This window comes from Glycine soja, chromosome 18 (genome assembly GCF_004193775.1).
Source record: "Glycine soja cultivar W05 chromosome 18, ASM419377v2, whole genome shotgun sequence".
In the NCBI taxonomy this organism is placed as follows: domain Eukaryota; kingdom Viridiplantae; phylum Streptophyta; class Magnoliopsida; order Fabales; family Fabaceae; genus Glycine; species Glycine soja.
Window position 1 is genome coordinate 28262430 of NC_041019.1, and position 25209 is coordinate 28287638.

The 25209-nt window shown below is 37.5% G+C and overlaps 1 pseudogene; it reads left to right on the plus strand.

The window, feature by feature from the left end:
* The first annotated feature begins 123 nt into the window (after positions 1 to 123).
* LOC114397143 lies at positions 124 to 7250 on the plus strand (annotated as a pseudogene).
* The last annotated feature ends 17959 nt before the right edge of the window (positions 7251 to 25209 follow it).

A 25209-nucleotide genomic window follows, 5' to 3' on the forward strand; every position in this document is an offset into this window, starting at 1 on the left:
AAACTCATTTTAAAAGTTTTCTATCCTATTAAATTAAGTATAAGAATGTGTTTAAGTGATGACGAGAAAAATGACAAACAACAATAGTGACGATACCAGTAATAATAATGTCAATGAGTGTCAATGATGATGCCAATGTGTAGTCGTGGTGATGGTGTCGATAGTTGTGGTTCTAGTGATGATGGTGTCAGTGTAGCACTGATGGTGGTTGTGGTTTTGGTGGTAGTGGTGACTGCGGTGGCAACGCAAAAGGCCATTGTCAATTGTTGGGAGAGTGTTGTTTTCTAAAACTAAAAATTAAATTAACAAATTTTATTTATTTATTTTGAAAATGAATGGAAAAATATTTTAAAATTTAGTTAAAAATCATTTCAACTCAATTTTTGTCAAACACATTTTATTTTGAAAATTACATTTTAAAACAAAAAAAAAAACCTATAAACCACCCCCAAATGAGCCCTTGGTTTATTAAGGTTTTAGAAGAAAAAAATTTATAGGTATGCTCGTAGTGTAGTGTGAAAACACTACTAAAAAATTTAGAACAATATTCTTTCAATGAAGGTGTATTTCAAAATTTTTGAAATATAGAATCCAATACAAATTTCTTAAGTTCATAAAATTCTTCTTTTTTTGTCAAAAAAAAGTTCATAAAATTCGTAAAACTTTAGCAAGATTATTAAACCCACTCCACCCAGTAAAAAAAATCTACCCTAAAACTTTATTAATTATAACAATGTTATTGTGAAATGGACATTTAAAATCATAAGCTTTCCATTTAGAAATTTCAAAATGTATAAACTTAATTGAAAATCCTTGAATAGTATATGATTGGGATATTATTTTCATCATATATATTAACTTTATTTATATATTAAACTTGAATTCTAGCTCATGAGAGTTATTTATTCTTCCTCTTTATAATGTGTCAGGTCATGAAAATTCTCAAATAGTATATGATTGTTATATCGGATAGGTATTTGGTGGGTCGATGACCTCCTAGCCAATCTCATTGAATACCTATTCGTCACAAGAGAACCTCAATTGTACCCCTCACGGATAGGCAATTAAACCCATGACAAAGCAAAACAATTTGATTAAGGAAAAGGAGGGGGGGTGGTTAGGTCGCTTAACCCCCATTTAAGAAAAAATTACCTAGATGGCAATTCTTGCATGAAGGCCCATGCTCCAAGGCCTACAAGGGTTTGTATAAATAGGGGAGAACCCCCAGGTAAAGACCATTGTTCATTCTTAGCATTGCATATATTCTTTTCTAACCTTACTTACTGCTCACAACTGAACACTGACTTGAGCATCAGAGTGCCTTTTGCAGGTATCCCTTTTGTCACTACCCCATTCGGAACATTCAAAAGAAAAGGACAATCAAAAAGACCCCTCAATAGAAGAGATACAGTTTGGTCATTATTTTATAGGAACGTTTTGGCTCCCACCATGGGGCCAAGTAAGATAGTCCCCGACCCCAAGAATTATGGCATTCACACATATGAGAACCAACACAATAGCAATGGATCAACTAAGAAGACACCAACATGAACAACTACATGTTCAGGATTAAGCCGAACACTAACTTGAGCATCAAAGTGCCTTTTGCGGGTATCCCTTTTCTCGCTACCCCATTCAGAACATTTAGAAGAAAAGGATAATAAAAAAGACCCCTTAATAGAAGAGATACAGTATGGTCATTATTTGATAAGAGCGTTTTGGCTCCCACCATGGGGCCAAGTAAGATAGTCCCCAACCCCAAGAATTATGGCATTCACACATATGAAAACCAACACAATAGCAATGGATCAACTAAGAAGACACCAACATGAACAAGTCCATGTTGAGGATTAAGTCGAACACTAACTTGAGCATCAGAGTGCCTTTTGCTGGTATCCCTTTTCTCGCTACCCCATTCAGAACATTTAGAAGAAAAGGACAATAAAAAAGACCCCTTAATAGAAGAGATATAGTTTGGTCATTATTTGATAGGGACGTTTTGGCTCCCACCATGGGGCCAAGTAAGATAATGTACAACAAGGCCAAAAAATTGAGAACCCGAATAGGGAGAAGGCCAAAAAATTGAGAACTCAAGTTGCTACATATGTTGTAATAGCCGGTGACCTATACTAATGAGGATTCTCTTCACCCCTACTTAAATGCTCCAACAAAGAATAGACTGACTACATCATCCGGGAGTTTCACAAAGGAATATGCGACATGCACTCTTGGGAAGATGAATGGCGACACAAGTGATAAGAGTCGGGTATTATTGGCCAACCTTGAAGATAGACCACGTGAATTTTGTCAAAAAAAATGCAATCCATGTCAAAAACATGGAAACTTGATCCCTCAACTAGTCGAGGAGCTATATTCCCTTACTCCCTTGTGGCTTTTTACTATTTGGGGAATGGATATCCTTGAAGGTTTCCCCATGGTCTTTGGGCAAATGAAATTTTAGTTAGTAGCTATTGACTACTTCATCAAGTAAGTAGAGGCCAAACCTTTGGCAACAATTATTGCTCAGAATATCCAGAAATTCCTTTGGAAAAATATCATCACACACTTTGGCATTCCATGTGTCATGATAACAGATAACGGTTTACAGTTCATTAACTGTAAATTGAATGAGTTCATGATAGGTCTCTGTTAGTCGCTTCGTACGACTAACTTTTGTATAGAAATCATTTTCCAAAGCTTGTATAGTTCCCCAATTTATGGTTATTTTGTAGTGATTTTTGTAAATAAATCTTGTTTTATGGTTAATGTTGTCTCTAGAACATTTTCATTGGATTTAATGATGAAATCTGTTCATTTCCAGGTGAAAAAAGAGGCTAAGTTTTGAATTGCAAAATGTAGCAGTTGGGCTAAGCGCATATCCACCGCTAAGCACAGCTTCAACGCGCTTAGCGGTAAGGAGAATCTGGCAGAGCATCAGCATCAAAGTTGCACGCTAAGCGTGAGATCAGTGTGTTAAGCACAGCAGGTGCCTTCAGCCAGGCTAAGCTCGAGACTGGCGCTAAACCCAATTTCACTTACTTGCCCTAAGTGCGAGGGTGGTGCTAAGCGCAGTGTCGTGATTTCAGAGCCTATTTAAAGCCTGTCTTTTGAAGAATTAGGGTACCACCTTTATGACACTTTTATGACAACTTCTACAGACAGCCAGGGCATAGAATTCCAGAGCAGCCACAGGCCGATTTGGGGAAAAAAGCCCTAGAAGTAGAAAAGAGGAGCAACTTGTGCATTGAAGCCTAGGTTTCGTCATTTGAGAGATTATTGAGTAGAGAGTGAGTGTGAGATGCTGAGAAGAGGAGGATGAATCCCTCTTCTTGTGTAAGAAATATCATTCTCTGCTTTTAATCTCATTTATTGTCAGGGTTTCTTTGTAATGGCTGGCTAAACACCCTAGTTGGGGATTTCTAATGAACAACTGATGTAAATACCTAATATCTAATTGATTGTTTTTTTGTGTCCAATGCTCCCTTCAATGCTTAATGTTTGTATGCTTTTGGTCTAATCACCCATTTGTGTGCATAGTTAGGTGACTTTAGCATTGGAAAATGTACTGTTGCCTTAGAACTTGATTGAAGCAGGATTGAAACTTAGCCTTACATGAGGGATCTGTGGGTTAAGTTTTGGTTTTAATTATGCTGTTACAATAATGTTGTTTAGTTTAAGCCTAGTCTTATAACACTACAAAATAACCATAAATTGGGAGAGTTTGATACAATTTATACAAGTTTTTGTTGGATCGAGTGGCCTCAGAATAATTAAGAAGGGGGGGTTGAATTAATTATTCCTAAACCTTTACTAATTAAAAAAAAATTACTCTTCTAAGACTTTTACTAAATTGTTAAGAGAATGAGGAGTAGAAGAGAAACTTAACAGAAAGTAAAAGCGGAAAGTAAAAGAGTAGGGAAGAAGGAAACAAACACACAAGAGTTTTTATACTGGTTCAGCAACAACCCGTGCCTACATCCAGTCCCCAAGCGACCTGCGGTCCTTGAGATTTCTTTCAACCTTGTAAAAATCCTTTTACAAGCAAAGATCCACAAGGGATGTACCCTCCCTTGTTCTCTTTGAAACCCTAGTGGATGTACCCTCCACTAGAACTGATCCACAAGAGATGTACCCTCTCTTGTTCTCAGTCAAACCCAAGTAGATGTACCCTCTACTTGTACCACAAAGGATGTACCCTCCAATATGTTGAGACAAAGATCTCAGGCTGTTAAACCTTTGATACTTTGTGAATGGGGATACAAAAGAATTCTCAGGCGGTTAGTCCTTTGAACACTTTTGTATTAGGGAATGGGAAGAATCAAAAGAATTCTCAGACTGTGTCATTTTGAATTCTTTGACAAAGGAGAAGGGAGACACAAAAGAATTCAGGCGGTTAGTCCTTTGTTATTTTGGAAAAGGGAGAAGAGAGACACAAAAAGAATTCAGGCGGTTAGTCCTTGGCGAATTCTTTTTGGCAAAGGGAGAAGAGAATGAAGAGGATGAATAGCACAAGTTTTCAAGGTTTAGAAAACCAGAAAGCTTCAGAAAGCTTTTGGTACAAAGAAGAAGAAGAAGTTCAAAGAGATTCAAGGCTTGTAAAGGATTGATTGAATAAGTGTAAAAGTATTGAATGAATAATTGTATAACAAAGCCTTGTTTATAGCGTCATGAAAATTCTCAAATAGTATATGATTGTTATATCGGATAGGTATTTGGTGGGTCGATGACCTCCTAGCCAATCTCATTGAATACCTATTCGTCACAAGAGAACCTCAATTGTACCCCTCACGGATAGGCAATTAAACCCATGACAAAGCAAAACAATTTGATTAAGGAAAAGGAGGGGGGGTGGTTAGGTCGCTTAACCCCCATTTAAGAAAAAATTACCTAGATGGCAATTCTTGCATGAAGGCCCATGCTCCAAGGCCTACAAGGGTTTGTATAAATAGGGGAGAACCCCCAGGTAAAGACCATTGTTCATTCTTAGCATTGCATATATTCTTTTCTAACCTTACTTACTGCTCACAACTGAACACTGACTTGAGCATCAGAGTGCCTTTTGCAGGTATCCCTTTTGTCACTACCCCATTCGGAACATTCAAAAGAAAAGGACAATCAAAAAGACCCCTCAATAGAAGAGATACAGTTTGTCATTATTTTATAGGAACGTTTTGGCTCCCACCATGGGGCCAAGTAAGATAGTCCCCGACCCCAAGAATTATGGCATTCACACATATGAGAACCAACACAATAGCAATGGATCAACTAAGAAGACACCAACATGAACAAAACTACATGTTCAGGATTAAGCCGAACACTAACTTGAGCATCAAAGTGCCTTTTGCGGGTATCCCTTTTCTCGCTACCCCATTCAGAACATTTAGAAGAAAAGGATAATAAAAAAGACCCCTTAATAGAAGAGATACAGTATGGTCATTATTTGATAAGAGCGTTTTGGCTCCCACCATGGGGCCAAGTAAGATAGTCCCCAACCCCAAGAATTATGGCATTCACACATATGAAAACCAACACAATAGCAATGGATCAACTAAGAAGACACCAACATGAACAAGTCCATGTTGAGGATTAAGTCGAACACTAACTTGAGCATCAGAGTGCCTTTTGCTGGTATCCCTTTTCTCGCTACCCCATTCAGAACATTTAGAAGAAAGGACAATAAAAAAGACCCCTTAATAGAAGAGATATAGTTTGGTCATTATTTGATAGGGACGTTTTGGCTCCCACCATGGGGCCAAGTAAGATAATGTACAACAAGGCCAAAAAATTGAGAACCCGAATAGGGAGAAGGCCAAAAAATTGAGAACTCAAGTTGCTACATATGTTGTAATAGCCGGTGACCTATACTAATGAGGATTCTCTTCACCCCTACTTAAATGCTCCAACAAAGTTGCATCTTGCATTTGGGCCTTGAATTTTTGGTATGGTGGCAAGCTTATCTCATGTGGGTACATCTCAATAAAAACATTCTTGGAGAGCTTCATGGTTTTGGTGAGCACGGGAAGGATCATTGCAGATGCGGGAAGCATGACCACGGATCTCGCTAGAGGTGCTGATGTAGTTGGTGATATTTTTGGGATCATTGATCGTCGTACAAAGATTGAGCCGGATGATCCAAATGGGTACATGCTAGAGAGGTTAATTGGTCAAATAGAGCTTCATGACGTGCATTTTGCGTACCCTGCTAGGCCTAATGTTGCTATCTTTGAAAATTTCTCGATGAAAATTGAGGCAGGGAAATCAACAGCATTGGTGGGGCAAAGTGGGTCCGGGAAATCGACCATCATAGGGCTAATAGAGAGGTTTTATGATCCACTTAAAGGGATGGTGACAATAGATGGCATGAACATAAAATTGTATAACCTAAAGTCACTAAGGAAGCACATAGCACTAGTGAGCCAAGAGCCAACGTTGTTTGGTGGGACCATAAGGGAGAACATTGCATATGGAAGGTGTGAAAGGGTTGATGAGAGTGAGATCATAGAGGCAGCACAAGCGGCGAACGCGCACGATTTCATAGCTAGCTTGAAGGAAGGGTACGAGACATGGTGTGGGGAAAAAGGGGTGCAACTTTCAGGGGTCAAAAGCAGAGGATAGCAATAGCAAGGGCAATACTGAAAAACCCTAAGGTGTTGTTGTTGGATGAGGCCACAAGCGCATTAGATGGTCAATCAGAGAAGGTGGTGCAAGATACGTTGATGAGGTTGATGATAGGGAGGACCAGCGTGGTAGTGGCACATAGGTTGAGCACCATACACAATTGTGATGTTATTGGTGTGTTGGAAAAGGGGAAGGTGGTGGAGATTGGAACCCATTCGTCCTTGTTGGCCAAAGGACCATGTGGAGCTTATTACTCCTTGGTGAGTCTTCAGACGAGACATGCAGCCACACCAAATAACACTAATTGTACTAAAGCTAGTAGTATCCACTCTATCAATTGACCTACCAAAGTACCATGTTGTCTTTGTCTACTTGGGATGGCTAGCTACTAGGCATCCTTTTTGAGGGTGATAAAAGATAATAGCTAGTGATAAAGATGAGATGGGCTTGTGATAGGTGAAGGCAACTTAAAGAAGTGGACCAGAAGGAGAAGGAACTTTCAAAGTGTGTCACCTTTCTTATTTTGCACTTTCATATGTATTCTCCCATCAACATCGATCCATGTTTAAATATTATGTATATATATGTCTCTATATATGATATCAAGTGGAATATGTGTGCCTTGTGGCAAATTATGTGAAGATTTCTTTCTACTTCTAAAATGATTATTAAACTAGTTATTATAAAACTAAAGCAATATACTAGTTCCTTTGCAAATTAGAGCCCATATTTTTAAAATTATACAATAATAGAACTCGTTTAGGGTGATTTTTAGTCGTAAGGTTTAAAAATTTTAATTACAAATTTTTAATTTTTAAAATTTAGTTTTAGTTTTTCCTTTAATTTTTAGTTTAAAAATAAACTCATTTTAAAAGTTTTCTATCCTATTAAATTAAGTATAAGAATGTGTTTAAGTGATGACGAGAAAAATGACAAACAACAATAGTGACGATACCAGTAATAATAATGTCAATGAGTGTCAATGATGATGCCAATGTGTAGTCGTGGTGATGGTGTCGATAGTTGTGGTTCTAGTGATGATGGTGTCAGTGTAGCACTGATGGTGGTTGTGGTTTTGGTGGTAGTGGTGACTGCGGTGGCAACGCAAAAGGCCATTGTCAATTGTTGGGAGAGTGTTGTTTTCTAAAACTAAAAATTAAATTAACAAATTTTATTTATTTATTTTGAAAATGAATGGAAAAATATTTTAAAATTTAGTTAAAAATCATTTCAACTCAATTTTTGTCAAACACATTTTATTTTGAAAATTACATTTTAAAACAAAAAAAAAACCTATAAACCACCCCCAAATGAGCCCTTGGTTTATTAAGGTTTTAGAAGAAAAAAATTTATAGGTATGCTCGTAGTGTAGTGTGAAAACACTACTAAAAAATTTAGAACAATATTCTTTCAATGAAGGTGTATTTCAAAATTTTTGAAATATAGAATCCAATACAAATTTCTTAAGTTCATAAAATTCTTCTTTTTTTGTCAAAAAAAAGTTCATAAAATTCGTAAAACTTTAGCAAGATTATTAAACCCACTCCACCCAGTAAAAAAAATCTACCCTAAAACTTTATTAATTATAACAATGTTATTGTGAAATGGACATTTAAAATCATAAGCTTTCCATTTAGAAATTTCAAAATGTATAAACTTAATTGAAAATCCTTGAATAGTATATGATTGGGATATTATTTTCATCATATATATTAACTTTATTTATATATTAAACTTGAATTCTAGCTCATGAGAGTTATTTATTCTTCCTCTTTATAATGTGTCAGGTCATGAAAATTCTCAAATAGTATATGATTGTTATATCGGATAGGTATTTGGTGGGTCGATGACCTCCTAGCCAATCTCATTGAATACCTATTCGTCACAAGAGAACCTCAATTGTACCCCTCACGGATAGGCAATTAAACCCATGACAAAGCAAAACAATTTGATTAAGGAAAAGGAGGGGGGGTGGTTAGGTCGCTTAACCCCCATTTAAGAAAAAATTACCTAGATGGCAATTCTTGCATGAAGGCCCATGCTCCAAGGCCTACAAGGGTTTGTATAAATAGGGGAGAACCCCCAGGTAAAGACCATTGTTCATTCTTAGCATTGCATATATTCTTTTCTAACCTTACTTACTGCTCACAACTGAACACTGACTTGAGCATCAGAGTGCCTTTTGCAGGTATCCCTTTTGTCACTACCCCATTCGGAACATTCAAAAGAAAAGGACAATCAAAAAGACCCCTCAATAGAAGAGATACAGTTTGGTCATTATTTTATAGGAACGTTTTGGCTCCCACCATGGGGCCAAGTAAGATAGTCCCCGACCCCAAGAATTATGGCATTCACACATATGAGAACCAACACAATAGCAATGGATCAACTAAGAAGACACCAACATGAACAACTACATGTTCAGGATTAAGCCGAACACTAACTTGAGCATCAAAGTGCCTTTTGCGGGTATCCCTTTTCTCGCTACCCCATTCAGAACATTTAGAAGAAAAGGATAATAAAAAAGACCCCTTAATAGAAGAGATACAGTATGGTCATTATTTGATAAGAGCGTTTTGGCTCCCACCATGGGGCCAAGTAAGATAGTCCCCAACCCCAAGAATTATGGCATTCACACATATGAAAACCAACACAATAGCAATGGATCAACTAAGAAGACACCAACATGAACAAGTCCATGTTGAGGATTAAGTCGAACACTAACTTGAGCATCAGAGTGCCTTTTGCTGGTATCCCTTTTCTCGCTACCCCATTCAGAACATTTAGAAGAAAAGGACAATAAAAAAGACCCCTTAATAGAAGAGATATAGTTTGGTCATTATTTGATAGGGACGTTTTGGCTCCCACCATGGGGCCAAGTAAGATAATGTACAACAAGGCCAAAAAATTGAGAACCCGAATAGGGAGAAGGCCAAAAAATTGAGAACTCAAGTTGCTACATATGTTGTAATAGCCGGTGACCTATACTAATGAGGATTCTCTTCACCCCTACTTAAATGCTCCAACAAAGAATAGACTGACTACATCATCCGGGAGTTTCACAAAGGAATATGCGACATGCACTCTTGGGAAGATGAATGGCGACACAAGTGATAAGAGTCGGGTATTATTGGCCAACCTTGAAGATAGACCACGTGAATTTTGTCAAAAAAAATGCAATCCATGTCAAAAACATGGAAACTTGATCCCTCAACTAGTCGAGGAGCTATATTCCCTTACTCCCTTGTGGCTTTTTACTATTTGGGGAATGGATATCCTTGAAGGTTTCCCCATGGTCTTTGGGCAAATGAAATTTTAGTTAGTAGCTATTGACTACTTCATCAAGTAAGTAGAGGCCAAACCTTTGGCAACAATTATTGCTCAGAATATCCAGAAATTCCTTTGGAAAAATATCATCACACACTTTGGCATTCCATGTGTCATGATAACAGATAACGGTTTACAGTTCATTAACTGTAAATTGAATGAGTTCATGATAGGTCTCTGTTAGTCGCTTCGTACGACTAACTTTTGTATAGAAATCATTTTCCAAAGCTTGTATAGTTCCCCAATTTATGGTTATTTTGTAGTGATTTTTGTAAATAAATCTTGTTTTATGGTTAATGTTGTCTCTAGAACATTTTCATTGGATTTAATGATGAAATCTGTTCATTTCCAGGTGAAAAAAGAGGCTAAGTTTTGAATTGCAAAATGTAGCAGTTGGGCTAAGCGCATATCCACCGCTAAGCACAGCTTCAACGCGCTTAGCGGTAAGGAGAATCTGGCAGAGCATCAGCATCAAAGTTGCACGCTAAGCGTGAGATCAGTGTGTTAAGCACAGCAGGTGCCTTCAGCCAGGCTAAGCTCGAGACTGGCGCTAAACCCAATTTCACTTACTTGCCCTAAGTGCGAGGGTGGTGCTAAGCGCAGTGTCGTGATTTCAGAGCCTATTTAAAGCCTGTCTTTTGAAGAATTAGGGTACCACCTTTATGACACTTTTATGACAACTTCTACAGACAGCCAGGGCATAGAATTCCAGAGCAGCCACAGGCCGATTTGGGGAAAAAAGCCCTAGAAGTAGAAAAGAGGAGCAACTTGTGCATTGAAGCCTAGGTTTCGTCATTTGAGAGATTATTGAGTAGAGAGTGAGTGTGAGATGCTGAGAAGAGGAGGATGAATCCCTCTTCTTGTGTAAGAAATATCATTCTCTGCTTTTAATCTCATTTATTGTCAGGGTTTCTTTGTAATGGCTGGCTAAACACCCTAGTTGGGGATTTCTAATGAACAACTGATGTAAATACCTAATATCTAATTGATTGTTTTTTTGTGTCCAATGCTCCCTTCAATGCTTAATGTTTGTATGCTTTTGGTCTAATCACCCATTTGTGTGCATAGTTAGGTGACTTTAGCATTGGAAAATGTACTGTTGCCTTAGAACTTGATTGAAGCAGGATTGAAACTTAGCCTTACATGAGGGATCTGTGGGTTAAGTTTTGGTTTTAATTATGCTGTTACAATAATGTTGTTTAGTTTAAGCCTAGTCTTATAACACTACAAAATAACCATAAATTGGGAGAGTTTGATACAATTTATACAAGTTTTTGTTGGATCGAGTGGCCTCAGAATAATTAAGAAGGGGGGGTTGAATTAATTATTCCTAAACCTTTACTAATTAAAAAAAAATTACTCTTCTAAGACTTTTACTAAATTGTTAAGAGAATGAGGAGTAGAAGAGAAACTTAACAGAAAGTAAAAGCGGAAAGTAAAAGAGTAGGGAAGAAGGAAACAAACACACAAGAGTTTTTATACTGGTTCAGCAACAACCCGTGCCTACATCCAGTCCCCAAGCGACCTGCGGTCCTTGAGATTTCTTTCAACCTTGTAAAAATCCTTTTACAAGCAAAGATCCACAAGGGATGTACCCTCCCTTGTTCTCTTTGAAACCCTAGTGGATGTACCCTCCACTAGAACTGATCCACAAGAGATGTACCCTCTCTTGTTCTCAGTCAAACCCAAGTAGATGTACCCTCTACTTGTACCACAAAGGATGTACCCTCCAATATGTTGAGACAAAGATCTCAGGCTGTTAAACCTTTGATACTTTGTGAATGGGGATACAAAAGAATTCTCAGGCGGTTAGTCCTTTGAACACTTTTGTATTAGGGAATGGGAAGAATCAAAAGAATTCTCAGACTGTGTCATTTTGAATTCTTTGACAAAGGAGAAGGGAGACACAAAAGAATTCAGGCGGTTAGTCCTTTGTTATTTTGGAAAAGGGAGAAGAGAGACACAAAAAGAATTCAGGCGGTTAGTCCTTGGCGAATTCTTTTTGGCAAAGGGAGAAGAGAATGAAGAGGATGAATAGCACAAGTTTTCAAGGTTTAGAAAACCAGAAAGCTTCAGAAAGCTTTTGGTACAAAGAAGAAGAAGAAGTTCAAAGAGATTCAAGGCTTGTAAAGGATTGATTGAATAAGTGTAAAAGTATTGAATGAATAATTGTATAACAAAGCCTTGTTTATAGACTCTTCATGTTGGGTCAAGAAGACCATTTAGAAGAGTTATAACTTTTAGAAAAACTTAAAACCAATTTGAAAAAGTCAAAAACCTTTTGAAGAGTTACATCTTTTGATTTATTCAAAAACAATCACTGGTAATCGATTACCAAATCAGTGTAATCGATTACACAAGGCTTTTATGTGAAAGGATGTGACTCTTCACATTTGAATTTGAATTTTAACGTTCAAAGGGACTGGTAATCGATTACCAAAACATTGTAATCGATTACAACTTTTTTGAAATTAATTGGAACGTTATAAATTCAATTTGAAAACTTTTTCAAAACAATTTTGCTACTGGTAATCGATTACAACAATCTGGTAATCGATTACCAGAGAGTAAAAAAACTCTTTGGTAAACATGTTTTGAGAAAAATCATGTGTTACTCAATTTTTGAGAAAAACTTTTTATACTTATCTTGATTAAGCCTTCTCTTGATTCTTGAATCTTGATCTTGATTCTTGAGATCTTGAACCTTGAATCTTGATTCTTGACTCTAAACTTTCTTCTTGAGTCTTGAATTCTACTTGATTCTTATCTTGAACTCTTAAGTTGTTCTTGATTCACTTGAGTTGTTCTTTGAATGATCTTTGATCTTTTTGTCATCACCTTTGTCATCATCTTTTGTTATCATCATTGTTATCATCAAAACACCTTTGAATCACCTTTGATTCTCCATGAAGCTTTGCTTCTACAGTTTTATACACAAAAGTTAGTCGTTTTCACCGACTAACAACTCCCCCAAATTTACAGTTTTGCTTGTCCTCAAGCAAAAAGAGAACAACTCACTTGTCCTCAAGTGACAATGACATGCAGTGACTATGTACAAAGGTGTATGCAACAAAAGTTACTGATTGCATGATAAGGGAATGGAGTAAAATGTCCTCATCACTTGTCTTTCACAAGGTATGTAGGTATCCAAGGAGAAGAATAAAATATAACCTAAACAAATAGATGGAGTTAGGCATAAGACAAATATCAAGGAAAGTAGCTTAAACCACAGTCTCACGGCTACTGTTTCACTCAAGCACAAGTGTTTAAGCTATTCATTAATAACAACTAGCAAGAGGTCCAATCTTTGAATTTCATCTCATGCCATAAAGTCAGAAATGTATAAGTAGAATCAGAAGGACTTTCTCAGGCTTGTAGTGAGGCTTGGCTACAAAAATTCATTGGTTTTTTTTTCTAGGATTCAAAGGTTTAGATTCTAAGAGAGCACAAATCCTAGACTTTGTTGGATCAAGTGGCCTCGGAATAATTAAGAAAGGGGGGGGGATTGAATTAATTATTAATGAACCTTTAATAATTAAAAATCTATCCTTTTTAATATTACTAGATTCAATTAGGCTTTTACTATAATGTTAAGAAAGTAAAGAACCAAAATAGAAACTTAACCAAAAGTAAAAGCGATAATTAAAGTGCACAGCGGAAATTAAAAGTGTAGGGAAGAAGAAGACAAACACAAGAGTTTTATACTGGTTCAGCAACAACCCGTGCCTACATTCAGTCCCCAAGCGACCTGCGGTCCTTGAGATTTCTTTTCAACCTTGTAAAAAACCTTTATAAGCAAAGATCCACAAGGGATGTACCCTTCCTTGTTCACTTTGAACAACCAAGTGGATGTACCCTCCATTTGAACTGATCCACAAGAGATGTACCCTCTCTTGTTCTCAGTTACAACAACCCAAGTAGATGTACCCTCTACTTGTACCACAAAGGATGTATCCTCCAATGTGTTAAGACAAAGTTCTCAGGCGGTTAGTCCTTTGAAACTTTGTGAAGGGGAAACAAAAGATATCTTAGGCAGTTAGTCCTTTGAAATCTTTTGTTTATAGGAAAGGGAAGAATCAAAAGAATTCTCAGACTGTGTCGTTTTGAATTCTTTGACAAGGGAGAAGGGAGACACAAAAGAGTTCAGGCGGTTAGTCCTTCGTTCTTTTGGAAAAGGGAGAAGAGAGACACAAAAAGAATTCAGGCGGTTAATCCTTGGTGAATTCTTTTTGGCAAAGGGAGAAGGGAATGAAAAATATGAATAGCACACTTTTGTTTTTTGTGAAAGAACAAAGTTTGGAAACGAGAAAACTCAGAAAGCTTTTGGCAAAGGAAGAAGAAGAAGTATAAGTTCAAAGAAATGTTCAAAAGTTAAATTGGAAAAGTTCTTCTTAAAATACAAGTCAAGGTCTTGCTTTTATAGACTCTTCATGTCTGGTCAAGAAAACCATTGGAAGAGTTATGACCTTGAGAAAACCTGAAAACCATTGAAAGAGTTACATCTTTTGATTTTTATTCAAAACTTGTCACTGGTAATTGATTACCAAAACCATGTAATCGATTACACAAAGCTTTTTATGAAACGATATGACTCTTCATAATTGATTTTGAATTTCAACGTTCAGATACACTGGTAATCGATAACCAATATCTTGTAATTGATTACGCCATTTTGAAATCAATTGGAACGTTGCAAATTTAGTTGAAAACTTTTGAAATCAAACTTTGCCACTGGTAATCGATTATAGGAAACTGGTAATCGATTACCAGAGAGTAAAAACTCTGGTAACTTAGAAAATTTTGAGAAAAACTCTTTTGAAAAAACAAAATTGTGCTATGTTTGTTTTTTGAAAAATCTTTTCAATACTTCCCTTGTGAAGTCTTCTTGATTTCTCCTTTTCAATCTTGAATTCATCTTCTCTTGAATCTTGAAATCAAACTTCTCTTGATTCTTGAATCTTCTTGATTTCTTCTCATGAAACTTGAAATTAAACTTGATCTTGAACTTGTTGACTCAATCTTGAAATCATTCTTTGGGCCTTTTGTCATCATCTTTGTCATTATCAAAACTACTTGAATCAACTTGATTCATCATCATGAAGCTTGCTTCTACAGACTTATCCCAATGGTCTTTTTAATACAATTAGCTTGCTCACTAGCTTTTCACTTTCATTTGCTTTTGACCTTGTTACATCAGCACACTTTATTCTTTTTTTTAACATAAAACTTATTTGTTGTGTGTGTTGATGCTTTACCTTTTTCTTTGCATCCCAATTAGTTCTACTCCCCCAAATTTGGGGTAAATTTGCCTTGAACCATATGCTCTCCTAGAATCTAAGCAAGGTATCAGGAGATACTTATTTAAGTTCAGGGTTCAAATTTTTGACAATATCATTCAGCTCAAAAAGGGTGCAAAGGATATAATTATCATTCAAGGAAAGTTTTTTGGTCAAAAGTCCTGTGTATGTACAATCATGGCCTTCATCATGTTCTCATTTATACATTTCATTCTAAAATTCAGAGATTCATGCAAAGATTATTACTCAAAGCTAGTCATTCACTCACAGTTTAAGTTCACACTCTCACCGGTTTTGGTTCAAGCTTTTCTTTCTCAATCAATATGTCTACTGACTAATAATTCTAATTGCAAGTTCACATTCTTGTTATTTCTTTGTCTAACATACACACTTGCTCAAACTCATGAAAAGAACACAAACTCCATCACAATCATCCTTCAATTCAAAATAAAGACATACACCCATTTTTCACAAAAAGATAAAAGTGTTTCACTGCAATGTCATCAAAAACAAGTTAAACTGTTCAAAATGCTTCAGGAAGAGCAAACCTACTATTCATAAATAAAACTAGCAGTGTATATAAACATAAAAGAAATGCTAAATTAAAACTATAATTAAGATAATAATAAACCAAAAAGCAAAAAGTGTCATCAAGAATCAAAATTCCTGTGACTGGTCCTGGATATCCTGTGCCTGAACATCCTCCTTATCTGTCAGATGCAATACTGGAGTAGTTGGAGGAGAAATGTCCAAAGCCAGGACTGGTATGGTCTGGCCCTCAGGTATCTGTAAGACAGGAGTGGAAGAGTCTGCTGTGTGCTAAGGTGAAGATGGATCCACCCCTGGAAATGGTACATCAGCTGATACTGGCACTGGTCTAGGATGAGCAGCCTCATTGGATCTCGTCTCTAATCTTCTTTTTGGAAAGTCAACAGCTCCAGGGATGATGGCTTCGAATGAGTGATCGTTTTCTGGCTCTAGCTCATGCTGTTGAGGTGCCTGGGCTATAAAACTTTCCTTATCCCCCACAAAAGAAGGTCGGGCTCTAGGCCAAGCCACCTTCTCAATGAACTGCTCTACACTCATAATTGGCCTTTGCTGAGCCAGTTCATGCAAGCTTTTCATAATGAGAATTTGTCCTTCAAACAATCTTTGCAATTTGGCATCTGAAGTCTGGCAGCTCTGGGCAGGTAAGTCTGCTAAAGCTGGAAGTGGGGCTGAAGTAAAAGATGCAGGGATGCCAACTATTAGTGCAAAGGAAGAGGAAACATCAATTGCTCTGAGCTTGGTCTTCCTTGCCTTTGGAAAATTAACTGTTTGGTCATTTGCATTCCAATAGTTCCTTATGATATAGGCTAAGTCAATGACTGGTCTTAGGTTTTTGTTGGAGGTAAGAGCATCAGATCCAACTCCCCTCGATCTACACAAGGTTGTGATTAAAGCTGGGAAGCCTAAGCGAGAAGAGTTAGACTGAGCCATCATGGTCATTTGTCCAGAGATCAAACTACCAATGTCCATGTCCATCCTTGTGATTAAGCCATAGACCAACCTAGCTCTGTCTGTGTTCAAATCTGAAGTGCGGGAGGTAGGAGCTAGGTTTGAGTACGAGAAGACGCTCCATGTCTGAGCCAGGGTGGTAAGATCTTTTCTGAGGAGCTTCCATGGTTGTCCCTCTGTGTTTAGAATAAAGCCCTTGCCCGGAATGCACAGACTAGCCTCCATCTCTCTAGGATCAGACCTTAATCTGGAAAATCTAGAATAAGTGGGTAAAGATTCCCCCTCCTCTAATAACACTGGAGTCTGGAGGAACTCATTTAAGTTGTCTGCATCTATCTTGATTAAATGGCCTCTTATTCTAGCACATTTGGGAGCTTGATCTGCTGGACTATAGAAATTGGCATAGAATTCTTTAACCACTACTACATCTATGCTCCCTTCCTGATGGTTGGCGAGGCGTTTGTGAAGGTTTCGCCTCTCCAATTCTACTTTAAACTCATCGAACTCAGAATGATAAAGTTCCACACTCCTTCCGGAAGGATCCTTCAGTCTAAAATATTATCGATATATCCGTTCCGGGCTTCCTCTGATTGAAATCTCCTGTTATCATTCTGATCCTGTGGCCTAGAATCACTACTCTTACGTTTCCTAGTGGCCATATGCATATAAAGGAACCAAACAACTGATCAGGACACAAGTTATTCAAATTTCAAAAATTGAAAAATAAAACTGAAAAAAGACATTGGCGCTTAGCGAGACATGGCCTGCTTAGCTGGCCTTTGTAAAAAAAACACTACCGTTTAGCGACATGTGGAGCCGCTTAGCAGAAGTTGCGGAAATTTAGATTCTGTAGAATTGGCTTAGCGGGACAGCACCCGCTAAGCTGAACATCTGTCACAAGGATATGCGCTAAGCTTCTTGAAGGCCGCGCTTAGCGGCACCAACTCTTCAAAAATTCCACTAAGTGTTGGGAGCTTAGCGAGAGAAGCTTGCTTAGCTCAGTGGATGCCGCAACAAATTGCGCTTGGCCCAGGAAAGCTCGGCTTAGCGTGCGGCTATCAATAAAAAAATTGTCTAAGTTACCTGAGCTTAGCGATTCAGCCTCGCTTAGCCACAGGTAGCTCAGCAAGAGGATGAGTGTTCATCCTCAAAGGATGAACTCGCTTAGCACGGTAGGCACACTTAGCGAGTTATTCCGAGAATGCCTTTATACACAATGCGTATTGATGAACTCGCTTAGCGCAGCATACTCGCTTAGCGAGTTCATTGCGTTTTCCAAAAAATGCAGAAAACGCAGTTCATTTTTTTGCACTTTTCAAGCCTCTAAAAGGCATATCAGACATGCAATGTGTGCATCATACTCAATATAGTATACAAGCATATATAGCCCTAATCTTAAACTAAATCTAACAAAACATAAAAACCCTAAAAATCTAATACTATAGTTGAAGTCTTCTACCCTAAAGTTTAGACAAGAAAAAGAGAAAAAGAATTAAGGAACTTACTTGGATTGTTAATGCTTTAGGATTGGAAGTAGACAACGCAAAGAGAAAGCACAGATGCAAAATGTGTAAATTTTTGGAGAGAGAGAGTGCAGAGAAAGGGTAGGCAAAATCTGACAATTGTGAGTGTAACTGTCGTTACACTCACTTAAGCATGTTTCGACACTTTCGCTTAGCGAAAAGCTGTGCTAAGCGAGACAAAGAGACGTTTGGTTTCTCAACAAGGCTCACTTAGCTGATGTTTCAAATTCAAAATGAATGTTTTTGTTAACGCAAGCTTGGCATAGCACGAGGATCAGACCACTTAGCGAGGTTTGCAGATCTGAAAAGCTACAACTCTCGCTAAGCCAGACTCTGGCTGGCTTAGCTAAAATGATGAATCTTAAGTACAGAGGAGCATGCGCTTAGCTGATGAGGACTCGCTTAGCGCTCACATTGCCGCAATGAATCTCGCTTAGTTGCCATGACTAGCGATTAGCTTCATGGACCTCAGTTATGGCTGTAAGGAATTGCGCTTGGCAACAAAAGGTCACACTTAGCCAAGGATAAGCTGTCGCTTAGCGATCAGGCTGAAGCTTATCCGAATTCAGATCGAATTGAAGTTAGCTTAGCTCAACCTTGGCTAGCTTAGCGAACCAAATCAGCCTCAGATGCAAGGGTTGGGCGCTAAGCGCTTGAGACTCACAGCTTAGCGCATGAATAGAGACGCGCTTAGTGCAAGGCTTGCGCTTAGCGAAAGGACTATTTTTTCAGAAAAAAGTTTCCTAAGTTATTTTTCAGTCCTTTTCCAGGAAAATGAAACCCTTATGTTAAACATTCAAAGATAGGCTGATATACTCCTATGTACAGATTAAAGGTAAAGGCATACTGGAATGAAAAGTAGATAGCACAGAGAACACACAAAACATCATTAAATAGATAAAAATATATTTACATCAGGTACCTACAAGGAAGATCCAACAGAGGATTTAGCTTTCCATAACCTGGAAGCCTTCTTTACAACAAAGAGAAGAAGAAGATGAAAGATTGCAAAAATACAAGTGGTGAGGATGTCTCCTTCACCTATAGGATCTCACAATCACTCACAAACTCATCTCAAGCTTTCAAACTGGCTCCTCCTTCAAGCTCTGGTCTCTGCAGATCTTCACACAACAAAATCTCTGAAAACTCTCTGGAACTTGGACCTTTCTCTCTCTAGAAACCCTAGACATGCAAAGCTCTGAATCCCAATCCAAACTATCTTCACAAAATCTGATTTCAGGCTTAAATAGGTTGCCTTGTTCGTGCTCGTGCGCTTAGCGCACTTATGGACCGCTTAGCTGTATCTTCCTCATGCTTAGCCCAGGAGTGTTGCGCTTAGCAGACGCCCGCTAAGCCAGCAGATTGGCTTAGCGAGAAGGTGAAAAATAACAATTTTCAAAGCTTGCCTAATTAACCTGAAATTGAGAGAAAATGATTATTAAACACACAAAATGAAAATACTAAGTATTTATTACCTATACTTAATAGAAAATACTTATAACACTACAAAATAACCATAAATTGAGAGAGTTTGATACAATTTATACAAGTTTTATACACAAAAGTTAATCGTTTTCACCGACTAACACAACCACCAAGATGTCAGCTCTTAGAGATGGTACTATGATAGGGGACATAGGTATTATGGTGTGCCTAAGTCCCACGTTGACTAGTATAGGATGCTTAGTGGAATAGTTAAGTGGTTTGCTAGGTTCTCCCTCCTTACCAGCTAGCTTTTAAGGGAGGGTTCCCCAAGTACTTGAGTGCTAATCAATATCTAATGGATAAAATAAAGACAAATTCAGTAGAAAAAAATATTTCTTGCCATACATATCAGTTATAAACTGACCATCGGAAATTCTAAATGCTAAAAGAAATAATTACTGAAATCATATGAACCAAACCACTTTCCTTTTAAAGTTTATGTTAAGTGGTTTTCAGGAAATAAAAAGGAACTAAATTTAATGATTTCACTAATTGCAGAGTTTGCAGTTAAATACCATATATGTGCACCTATCTTGTAAAAGAATCGAAATGCCAAAAGATTTTAAGTCTGATAAATGAAGTAGTTAAGTGAAACAACAGGCACAGAACATTACAGCTACTGTTCATAGCAAGCTTAAGCAGCTACCTGTTTATTTCCTCTTGAACCAAGATGTGGTGTTGCAAATGTTATGAAGTTCATGGGCTCTAAAACCAGCAATTTTGCCTTCCTAACTCTGTTCAAGGAATTGCTTTGAAAATTTTGTTTTCTCTTCACTGAAATAGTCTCTTCTAGTACCAACAAGTGCAAATGTTGAAGAATAATCATAAAGTGATGCAATTCTATCCCGCAAGGGCATTGGGTAGAAGACTCCAAGTAGATTGGGCTAGAGATCCAAGGGAAGGCCCTAAGGTTCTCATGAGCCTTAGGGTAGATTTCGAGCCCATGGGCTAAGCATGAACCCGCTTATCTTTGTAAATATTAGAATAGGTTTTTTCTTCGTTTGGGCCTTGTATTTTGGCCATTCTAGTAGTATAAGGTTTTAGCCTTGTATTTCGGGGCATTTTGAGTAGTCTTTGTAGTAAGGATTTTTTTTTGTATTTTCATGTTTTTTGTCATGGGGGTGAGCTTAGCTATTATAGGGGGGTGTGTAGCTAAGCTCTAGCTTCTCATCTCAAGGAGGTGAGCTTAGCTATTAGAGAGGTATGTGTAGCTAAGCTCTAGCTTCTTTAGGAATCTTCTTAAAGAAGCTTCTCAAGGAGTGAGCTTAGTTATGAGAGGGGTGTGTGTAGCTAAGCTCTAGCTTCTCAAGGAAGTTTTCTCAAAGAAGCTTCTCAAGGAAGTTTTCTCAAGAAAGCTTCTCAAGGAAGCTACCTAGTGTATAAATAGAAGCATGTGTAACACTTTTTGTAACTTTGATGAATGAGAGTCTTGTGAGACACAACTCAAAGTTTAACTTCTCTCCCTTTTTCTTCCTTCAATTTCGTGCTCCCCCCTCTCTCTTTATCTCTCTCTTTCTTTTCCTCCATTGAAGCATCCTCTCCAAGCTTCTTATCCAAGGTTCATCTTGGTGGTGAAGCTCCTTCTTCCATGCTTATTCCTTAATGGATGGCGCCGCCTCTTACCTCTTCTCCTTTGTATTCCGCTGCATCTCCATGGTGGAAAATCACCATTAAAGGACCTCATTGAAGCTCAAAGATCCAGCCTCCATAGAAGCTCCACAAGCAAGCTTCCATCAAGTGGTAATCAGAGCATAAGAGCTTCAAGTAGGTGCTCCTTAAACCTCCATTAATTTTTTTGCTTTACCTTCTCTTCCATTGTTGTTTCTTCATTTTTTCTCCATGTATCTCCTCACATGTCTTGTGATAAATGTTTTAAACATGATTCTTTAGAGTTTCCACCGATTAAACTTGCTATAGAAGCTAGATTTGATTTTCTATGGTTCAAATATCTTGTTCTTGTTCTTGAACTATGAATTGTGTTGAGTTTAGGTTCCTTTGAGTTTTGTCTTGTTATTTTTTGTGGCTGAAACCTAAACCATAAAATTCTTACAAAAATATTAAAGTAGAAGAAAACTTCAAAAATCTAGAGTGACTTGTTCACCTATTGTAGTTTTGTCATAGAAGTCATGTCTAGTCATGAAACTTGTCACGTAAGATTTCTTATGTTGTGCTGAATTTTATTTTCTTGTTTCTTTGTCTAACTCATTTTTTCATGAGTGTATGAAATTATTTTAGCCTAATATTTGATTTGAGTCAAATCTTTCATGTTAATTAGTCCTTAACATGTTCATGCAAAATTTTTAGAGAGTCTTTGATTGTGAACCTTTTCTTGAACTTTTAGGTTTCCTTATGATTGTGTCTATTGTGAATTTGAGTTTTGGTGATTGAATTGCTGGCTGAAATGTTGATCCTAAGTGAATATTGAACTCCTAAAACTGTGTTAAACAATCCTAGTGAGTTCAACATACATAGGAAGGTTGAAAGTAAGCCCAAGGCAATCAATATACCATGCTTAAAAAAAAATCACTGGTGCGGGCGGCTTGGACATACAAACTTGTAAAAATTACTGAGAATTGGTTACTTCGAATTTTGAGCTGAAAGTTTTACTGAATTTGCTAAACATCTGTAAAAAAGTTATAAAAAAAGAACCAAGTGATTTGGATAAAAGGAAAAAATACGAAACATCACATAAGTTGGCAAGAAAATCAGTATCCAGGAAAAAAAATGAAAGGGAAGTGTTCTTGTTGTTTTGGCTCAAAATTTATTCTATAATTGGTGCCTATGTTACACCAATCTTAGTTCCAAAATTTCAATTGACAATTAGTGTGAAGACAAGTGCCAAAGCTAGAGGTTTTTTGAGTCTTTTTTTTTCAGTTTTTTTTACTCTACTCTAGAGCCATTCTAAGTTTCTCTTTGAGTCCTAGCTTGCTTCTATGTCCTTTTCATTGCTTTAATTGTTGAATAATCCTTGAAAAATTGTCTTGTTAAAACTCCATTGTTTTAGCTTTCATTTCATTTTTTTTTGTCTTTGGTTATTGCTTGTCTCTTTGTTTCCTTGTTTGTGGGTTGCCATATAGGGAATTGGAAGGAGGATTGGTGCCATCCCTTGAAGAATTTGAGTCCAGAAGCAAGGGGCCAACCACCTTAAGAGCTATTGGACTAAGAAGCACTCCAAATTGAGTGAATCACCAAAGAGAGAACAACCACCAAAATTGAGGACCGTTTTGTAATTTTGTAATTTGCAATTTACTTACCTTCATTGCTTTCAAGTTTTGTAACAAAAAGGCCTTTCATTGGAAGTGTGTTGGGAGCCTCCAATAGGTTACCAAACTTCCATTTGTGTGTAATAATTTTAGGCAATTTTTACTTAGGATAGTGAGTGTTTTGTTGGGAACCTTGAATGTGGTCATCCAAACACTCATAGGATTCGCCTAGTTTACATTTCTTGCTTACTTTCATAGCTTATTTCCTTTACCTTCCATTGTCAAACCGCCTAGATAGTTTTCCTTTTACCAATTAGTTTTTTACCTTATCTTTCACACCTCTTTTAGTGTTTATTTGGCTAGTTTCAACCATAGTTTCTTTTACCTTTTGTTTTCAAACCTCCAACAAGAAAGAACCACAACTTAGGAACCAACATGAGTTATCATTCATCTAGTGTTAATGGCAAGGGTACTAGTCATAAAGACCCTTTATCTAGAATCTTAGATGAGTTGAGTTCCCTCAAGTTATGGAAAGAAAAACAAGAGAGAAAAGAAAAAGGAAAAAAAAGAGTGGAAGAAATAAGTCAAGATGAAAGAAAGAAAATAAGAGAGGAAGAAAGAAGAAAAATAATGAAAGAAATGAAAAGAGAAAAACATGCCTCCTATAGTAGTCATAACTCTTGCAAGAGCCTAAGTGAAGAACTTCGCGACTATTATGAAGGAAGGCATAGGTCACATCATAGACCTCACTCCCATAGGAGAGAAAAGGAAAGAAAGCCTCCAGAGGCTAACATTAAACTCTCATACTTCCATGGGAAGGACAATGTAGAGGCTAACTTAGATTGGGAAATAAGGGTAGAGCAACAACTTAAAAAGAAGTCTACTTCAAAATCTTATGGCTCTCACTCTTATCCAAAGAAAGACCAAGGTCAAGGCATCTTAGGGGTGACACCTTCTAAGCCCAAAGATGATAAGGGGAAGACAATAGAAAAGCAAGCCCCTAAGGCTAGTATGCAAGAGAAAACTAGCTCTATAAAGTGCTTTAAATGTCTTGGAAGAGGACACATTACTTCTCAATGCCCCACCACAAAAACCATGATTATGAGGGGCCAAGACATTTATAGTAGCCAAGATGAGGCTACTACTTCACGTTCCTCTAGTGAAAGTGAAGAAGCAAAAGGGGAAGAATCTAGTGAAGAAATCTACCCCCAAGAAGATGGACAACCATTAGTGGTTAAAGAGAAGTGTAAGGAGGTAAGTGTCTCCTCCAAGAGGTTAGCTAAGAAGGAAACTCATTTTACAATAAAGACAAATATTAAAGAAACTTTCCCTCTTAGACAACCTCCATATTTTCTCTTTTGTAAAGAGACACTTGCTAGCATTGCCACACCTCTTGGGCTTGAGTTTATTCCTCAAGTAAAGATGTTGTTGGATGAGGGTTTGGTTCGCAAGAGCTTAAATCCTTGTGCTTTGTTGGTGCCCAAAATAGGTATTATTAGGCACCAGGTCCCTAAAATAGGTGGTATGATGAATGTTTTGAGTGGTGCAACCTCTTTTGTAAAATCACTCATACATCTATTATCTTCATGGTGTGTGTACATAGGGACGCATTAGGTAGGTTTATTCTTATTTTTAGTTTCAATACAAACTTAGGTACTCATTAGGTTTGTCATACTTTTTGGTAGGAATAATCAATATGAAAATACAGAAAAAGGTATGTTCTATTGCGTTACTTTTCTTAATTTTTCAAATAGTGATCAAGGGGTTCCCATGAGCCCCAAGATAATAAAGGTCATTCCTGAGTGGCCCACTCCACCAAGTATAAGAAAAATTTGGGGCTTCCATGACTTAACAAACTTTTACAAAAGGTTTGTCCCATATTTTTCTATACTTGTAGCACCACTCAATGAGTTGGTGAGAAACCATGTTCCTTCATGGGAAGATGCCCAGGAAATGGATTTTCAGACCTTACCTTACATCAACATACCAAACACCACTAATACATATATTTTTGTTCTTTTTACAGGTGTTGAGGGAAGGAGCCCAGAGTATGAAGAACCTCGGGATTTGAGGTCAAATCCTTTCCAAGGTGGAGGGAATGATGCAATCCTATCCCGCAAGGGCATTGGGATTGAAGACTCCAAGTAGATTGGGCTAGAGATCCAAGGGTAGGCCCTAAGGTTCTCATGAGCCTTAGGGTAGATTTCGAGCCCATGGGTTAAGCATGAGCCCGCTTATCTTTGTAAATATTAGAATAGG